Source organism: Triticum aestivum, chromosome 3D (assembly GCF_018294505.1).
Source record: "Triticum aestivum cultivar Chinese Spring chromosome 3D, IWGSC CS RefSeq v2.1, whole genome shotgun sequence".
NCBI classification, from domain to species: domain Eukaryota; kingdom Viridiplantae; phylum Streptophyta; class Magnoliopsida; order Poales; family Poaceae; genus Triticum; species Triticum aestivum.
In genome coordinates this window covers 336,128,098-336,136,074 of record NC_057802.1, presented here as the reverse complement: position 1 = coordinate 336,136,074, position 7,977 = coordinate 336,128,098, and positions in this window count along the sequence as shown.

Here is a 7,977-nt window from a genome sequence, read left to right as displayed (position 1 = left end):
AATATGACTAGCACATTTAAGTCTAACCCACTTACTGTGCATAGGGATTTTGTGAGCAAACAATTTATGGGAAAATGAATCAACTAGCATAAGAAAGCAAAACAAGCATAACTTCAAGATTTTAAGCACATAGAGAGGAAACTTGATATTATTGCAATTCCTACAGGCATCCTCCCTCATAATAATTTTCAGTAGAATCATGAATGAATTCAACAATATAACCATCACATAAAGCATTCTTTTCATGATCGACAAGCATAGAAATTTTATTACTCTCCACATAAGCAAATTTGTTCTCATTCGGAATAGTGGGAGTATCATAAGAAACTCGAATACTATAAATTGTTTCCACATTAAAAGAGTAATGTTTAGAAAAAGGGTAATCATAATCATGACAAGTTTTAATATAATCATCACTACTTTTTATAGCATAAGTGTCATCACAATAATCATCATAAGTAGCAACTTTGTTCTCATCATAATCAATTGAAACCTCTTCCAAGATAGTGGAATCATTACTAAATAAAGTCATGACCTCTCCAAATCCACTTTTATAATTGTCACAATAAGATTCAACACCCTCCAAAATAGTGGGATCATTACTTCCTAAAGTTGACACTCTTCCAAACCCACTTTCATCAATATAACCATCATAAATAGGAGGCATGCTATCATCATAATAAATTTGCATATCAAAACTTGGGAGGTTAAACATATCATCTTCATAAAACATAGCATCCCCAAGCTTGGGACAATCATTAATTGCAGCAAATAAATTCTGAAACTTGTCATTCTCATCAAACATGGCATCCCCAAGCTTGGGACTTTTCATATCATAAGCATAATCACTCTCATCATTAATAGTATGGATAGCACCAATAGTATAGCAATTATCATCATCACAATGAGTAATAGGAGCAACATCATTTGGGAGGGATACCTTTTTACCTTTGCTTCTCCGTCTTTTCTTTTTCTTCTTCACATCATGTGTGGGTTTAATCCTCTTTTTGGAGCTCCTTATTAATGAGATTAGTTGAATAGAAAGCTCCTCCTCGTTACCTGATTCATCATAAGAAAGAATAGGAGGATATTGGGAAATCTCTTCCCTTTCATTAGTATTCTCTTCATCTTCTATTTGTTTTCGTGTCTTTATGTAATTGGCAATATAAGGATTTTCAATGCAATTCACCGCACAATACATATAAATTTCCTCTAGATCAAAATCAAGAACTTTATCAAGGACAAATTCTGGCATATCCTTAGTTATACGTTTCATTTCTTCATAACCCACAAGCAAACTAAGTTCATTATGATGCGCAAGGGAAATAGAGTCATCACAATTTTTGGACACGATACGATCATGAAACAATTTGCATTGGATATTTATATGACCACGTTCATTGCAAAGTTCACAAGGATGAGTAAGAAAATTTAAATTTTCAGCACAAACATCTAGCCTTTCTTGCAACCATTTGGTTTCTAAATACTTATGCCTCTTGCAAAATCTATCTTCCCTATTTGGTGTGTACTTGCAAACTCTATGCACTCCACAAAAATTGACATGCTTATAAGAGACATTTTCATCATGACTAGTGCAATCATCATTAGTACTATGGATATTCAAAGAGTTTGTACTAACAACATTGCAATCATGCTCATCATTCAAAGATTTAGTGCCAAACATTTTAATGCATTCTTCTTCTAGCATTTTGGCACAATTATCGGAATCCTTATTTTCACGAAAGATATTAAAAAGATGAAGCATATGAGGCACCCAAAAATTCCATTTTTTGTAGTTTTCTTTTATAAACTAAACTAGTGATAAAACAAGAAACTAAAAGATCGATTGCAAGATCTAAAGATATACCTTCAAGCACTCACCTCCCTGGCAACAGCGCCAGAAAAGAGCTTGATGTCTACTACACAACCTTCTTCTTGTAGACGTTGTTGGGCCTCCAAGTGTAGAGGTTTGTAGGACAGTAGCAAATTTCCCTCAAGTGGATGACCTAAGGTTTATCAATCCGTGGGAGGCATAGGATGAAGATGGTCTCTCTCAAACAACCCTGCAACCAAATAACAAACAGTCTCTTGTGTCCCCAACACACCCAATACAATGGTAAATTGTATAGGTGCACTAGTTCGGCGAAGAGATGGTGATACAAGTGCAATATGGATGGTAGATATAGGTTTTTGTAATCTGAAAATATAAAAACAGCAAGGTATCAAGCGAAAAAAGTGAGCGTAAACGGTATTGCAAGTTCTCTCAACAATAATAACATAACTGGATCATATAACTATCCGTCAACATGCAACAAAGAGTCACTCCAAAGTCACTAATAGCAGAGAACAAACGAAGAGATTATTGTAGGGTACGAAACCACCTCAAAGTTATTCTTTTTGATTGATCTATTCAAGAGTCCGTAGTAAAATAACACGAAGCTATTCCTTCCCTTCGATCCATTCTAGAGTTCGTACTAGAGTAACACCTTAAGACACAAATCAACCAAAAGCCTAATGTCACCTAGATACTCCAATGTCACCTCAAGTATCCGTGGGTATGATTATACGATATGCATCACACAATCTCAGATTCATCTATTCAAACCAACACAAATTACTTCAAAGAGTGCCCCAAAGTTTCTACCGGAGAGTCAAGACGAAAACGTGTGCCAACCCCTATGCATAAGTTCACAAGGTCACTGAACCTGCAAGTTGATCACCAAAACATACATCAAGTAGATCACGTGAATATCCCATTGTCACCACAGATAAGCACATGCAAGACATACATCAAGTGTTCACAAATCCTTAAAGACTCAATCCGATATGATAACTTCGAAGGGAAAACTCAATCCATTACAAGAGAGTAGAGGGGGAGAAACATCATAAGATCCAACTATAATAGCAAAGCTCGCGATACATCAAGATCGTGCCGAATCAAGAACACGAGAGAGAGAGAGAGAGAGAGAGAGAGATCAAACACATAGCTACTGATACATACCCTCAGCCCCGAGGGTGAACTACTCCCTCCTCGTCATGGAGACCGCCGGGATGATGAAGATGGCCACCGGTGAGGGATCCCCCCTCCGGCAGGGTGCCGGAACAGGGTCCCGATTTGTTTTCGGTGGCTACAGAGGCTTGCGGCGGCGGAACTCCCGATCTAGGTTATTTTTTGGAGGTTTCTGTATTTATAGGAATTTTTCGCGTAGGTCTCACGTCAGGGGGGGGGGGTCTCCGAGTCATCCACGAGATAGGGGGACGCACCCAGGGGGGTAGGGAGCGCCCCCCACCCTCGTGGATGGCTCGGGACTCTTTTGGCCCAACTCGTTTACTCCGGGGGCTTCTTTTGGTCCATAAAAAATCATCAAAAATTGGCACGTCAATTGGACTACGTTTGGTATTCCTTTTCTGTAAAACTCAAAAACAAGGAAAAAACAGAAACTGGCACTGGGCTCTAGGTTAATAGGTTAGTTCCAAAAATCATATAAAATAGCATATAAATGCATATAAAACATCATAGATGGATAGTATAATAGCATGGAACAATCAAAAATTATAGATACGTTGGAGACGTATCAGAAGCCAAGGCGAAGCTTCTGGCTGAGGATCGCGTGGCCTTCAAGTCTCTCAAGCAGAGGTCCAGTGAGGCACTGCAGGAGCTCTACGAGAAGGGCTTGGAGAAGCCGCTGGTGACCGATGACGAGGGCCTCGCCTAGCTGCTCCCTCATCTTGTTGCAGTGCTCGAGGACGCCGTCAACGGAATCGGCCCCATGGTGGAGGGGGAGGCCCGCGCACTCTCCTCATCAGCCATGATGCACGTCTTCAGCCACCTCCATCTTCGCGACCCTGACGCCGACCTTGGCAAACTGCTCGAGCCCGTGGAGGAGGAGCGCTGCGCAGCTGCTGCCGACGCCGTGAAGGGCCAGGTAGAGGCCTTGTTGAAGAAGTTCCTCACCGTCGACCCTGCGCCTCCGGCCAAGGGTGCCGCCGGTTTCATGGCCACAGCCGACGACACGGGCGATGGCAATGCTGCCGACGGGGAGGTGCTCCCAGACGATAGTGCCCAAGGCTGAAAAGGAGGCTTGTCGGTGAACGATGGTACTCCTTCCTGTATTTATTTTCCTGCGAACTTCCCTGCGATATGCAACATGCCTCGTCGAGGCGTCAAAACTTCTGTTTGGTGTTTGAAGAACAATATGTTTTGTAATATTTTGTTAATATTCCATGATTTCCTTCCCGTTTGCTTGATGTTCTACGTCGGCAGGGCCCGACCCCGCGCATACCTCGCCGTTGGGCCATCCGGATCACTAGGACGGGACCAAGGAGTGAGGGGCTACGTGGCCAATTAGGCTCCTGACTCACGATGCTCAGGAGTCCCCCTTGACGCGCAAACGACCTACGGGGAGGGGATGCGAAAGTAGGCCTTAGCGTTCTACGTCGACAGGGCCCAGCCACGCGCGTACCTCAGCCGCTGTTGGGCCGTCCGGATCACCAGGACGGGACCAAGGAGTGAGGGGCTATGTGGCCAGTTAGGCTCCTAAGTCGCGATGCTCAGGAGTCCCCCTTGACGTCCAAACGGCCTACGGGGAGGAGATGCGAAAGTATGCCTTAGCGTTCTACGTCGGCAGGGCCCAGCCACGTGCGTACCTCAGCCGCCGTTGGGCCGTCCGGATCACCAGGACGGGACCAAGGAGTGAGGGGCTACGTGGCCAGTTAGGCTCCTGAGTTGCGATGCTCAGGAGTCCCCCTTGACGGCCAAACGACCTTCATACCTCTTCCTTCGCCGAGGCTCCGCTCGGGAGGGACGCGTGACGACCAGGTCTGAGGGACCTGGCAGGGTGGCGTACGCTCAGGCGTGACCTGAGCATAGCCCCCATGCCCAGCCCCCTCGCGTGACTCTCCCGAGGGGAAGTGTTGCGACGAGGCTGGACACTAAGCCCGGAGGCTCCCTGAGGTTGGTACGACCATGGGGCCGCCCTCAGTTGTTTATCACCAGCGCGGAGCGTAGCGCTTCCGCACTTGCACGGGCATAGCCGCTCCTCGACCGTGTCGACTGCCAGCATGGAGCATGGTGCTTCCACTGGTGCGTGGGTGAGGGCTCCCTCTGAGTGGAACCCCCGGGGCGTGTACAGCCCCGCCCTGACACGTGGCTTGCACAGCAGGGCCAGACGAGGTGTGTCTGGGCACTCGTGAGCCAGCGCGGTACTCACGAGGCCTTACCTCAAGGCGGGTTGCGCCTGGTCTTGGTTCTTGACATCTGCGGTGGCCCTGCGAGATGGTTAGGCAACCTGTGCCGGACGAATCTCCTGAGGTGATCACATGAGAAGGCCAAACACCAATGACCCCAGGAGGTGACGTGAATGGGGCCGGCCCGCCAGGCAGACCTCAGCCATTGGATTTATCGACGTTGCAGGGACGGACCCGAGCATAGACGTCGTGCCTAGTCTTCTCATGCGAAAAATCCTGAAGAAAGACGGCCGGCGCGCGGCTCCCTTGGCGGCGAGGCACCGGGTCATGCGCCCTGGCTTGTCCGTCCGCGATTAGCTCATGCGAGAACAAGGCACAAGGGCCATGGGAGGTGACGTACACGGGAGCGGGCCCGCGAGCCAGAGCTCAGCCTCTTGGGTTTGGCAACGCTGCAGGGACGGACCCGAGCACAGACGTCGTGCCAGTCCTTAATCATGAGGCGGTCGTGGGCAGGCTTGCAAGGGTGCACGACGCTCATGGCATCGAAGTACCGGACAGGCAGGTGATAATCATAAGGTAACTCATGCAAGAGGGCAAGCTAGTCCAAATAGATGCAAGAATGATACATGCCACTGGGACGGACCCGAGCGGCCTGGGGATGATGCAGCCCGAGGGGCGCCCCCAAACAGAGTAAGCTAAGGGTGCAAAAGGATACATGTCGCAGGGATAGGCCAGTGCGACCTGGGGGTGATGCAGCCCGAGGGGCGCCCCCAGCTGAATGAACTGGAAAGAGTCACCTGGTACCATTGCTGAAGAGGTGTTGAAGTAGCTGAAGATGCGTGTTGAACGAGTCGCTCCTCAGGAGCCGCCAGGGTCCTGAGTCTCAGGAGGCTCTGGGGGCCCGGGTGGTTCTTGAAGAACCGTCGCCATCTCTGCTAGGACTGCGTGATGTCTGGCCTCCTGAGCCGCCAGAAGGCTCCGCAAGCAGCGCTGGAAGGTGGCAGCCGCGTTCGGCAAGCCGAATGGCATGCGAACATAGCTGTGAGGGGGACCCTCACACCGACCAACGCGTGAAGGCCAGAAATGCTCCTGAGATGCTGCCCTGCTGAGTCCTGGGATGTCGACGCAGACGTGCAGCTCGTCATCCTCGCCAGGACGTGGAGCTGCGCCAGGTGGTGGGCGGCGGTCACCGCGCATGGTCCTTGCTTCTTGAAGCTCCTCAGTCGCATTGGTGATGAACTCCTGAGCGCCAGGCGCTCCACGCCTTGTGCCCTCTTGGGGGAAATGTGCGGCGAAGCACGCCTCCACGTGGTGCCCGAGCACCTCCCTCGTGATGTTGGCTAGGCCTGAGGCCCTCCAGAAGAGAGCCCCGGAGCCCAGCCTGAGGAGGGCGCCGGGTGCACCTTCCTATGCGAGGGAAGGAGGCGCCCCATCCGCGGGCGCAGGTCCTAAGGCGGTGCCGCTGGAAACGCCGCTCTCCCGAGGCCCTTGGTGGAGCAGCTGATTCTTCTTCTTGGGGATGGACTCAGGAGGGTAGATGGCGCCTTCGTTACCTGGGTCTTTGGCTGCTGCAGCTTGGTAAGCACGCTCGAGAGAGCACACTGATACGTCTCCAACGTATCTATAATTTATGAAGTATTCATGCTATTATATTATCCATCTTGGATGTTTAATGGGCTTTACTATGCATTTTTATATTATTTTTGGGACTAACCTATTAACCCAGAGCCCAATGCCAGTTTCTGTTTTTTCCCTTGTTTTAGTGTTTCGCAGAAAAGGAATATCAAACGGAGTCCAAATGGAATGAAACCTTCGGGAGCGTGATTTTTGGAACGAACATGATCCAAGAGTCTTGGAGTTGAAGTTAGGGAAGCTTCAAGCTGGCCACGAGGCAGGGAGGCGCGCCTGCCCCCCTAGGCGCGCCCCCACCCTCGTGGGCCCCCTCGTGGCTCCCCTTACCGACTTCTTTCGCCTATATATATCCATATACCCTGAAATCATCGAGGAACAGAATAGATCGGGAGTTCCGCCGCCGCAAGCCTCTGTAGCCAGCAAAAACCAATCGGGACCCTGTTCCGGCACCCAACCGGAGGGGGGATCCCTCACCGGTGGCCATCTTCATCATCCTGGCGATCTCCATGACGAGGAGGGAGTAGTTCACCCTCGTGGCTGAGGGTGTGTACCAGTAGCTATGTGTTTGATCTCTCTCTCTCTCTCGTGTTCTTGATTTGGCACGATCTTGATGTATCATGAGCTTTGCTATTATAGTTGGATCTTATGATGTTTCTCCCCCGCTACTCTCTTGTAATGGACTGAGTTTTCCCCTTGAAGTTATCTTATCGGATTGAGTCTTTAAGGATTTGAGAACACTTGATGCATGTCTTGCATGTGCTTATCTGTGGTGATAATGGGATATTCACATGATCTACTTGATGTATGTTTTGGTGATCAACTTGCGGGTTGAGTGACCTTGTGAACTTATGCATAGGGGTTGGCACACGTTTTCGTCTTGACTCTCCGGTAGAAACTTTGGGGCACTCTTTGAAGTTCTTTGTGTTGGTTGAATAGATGAATCTGAGATTGTGTGATGCACATCGTATAATCATATCCACGGATACTTGAGGTGACATTAGGGTTTTGGTTGATTTGTGTCTTAAGGTGTTATTCTAGTATGAACTCTATGATAGATCGAACGGAAAGAATAGCTTCGTGTTATTTTACTACGGACTCTTGAATAGATCGATCAGGAAGGATAACTTTGAGGTGGTTTCGTACCCTACCATAATCTCT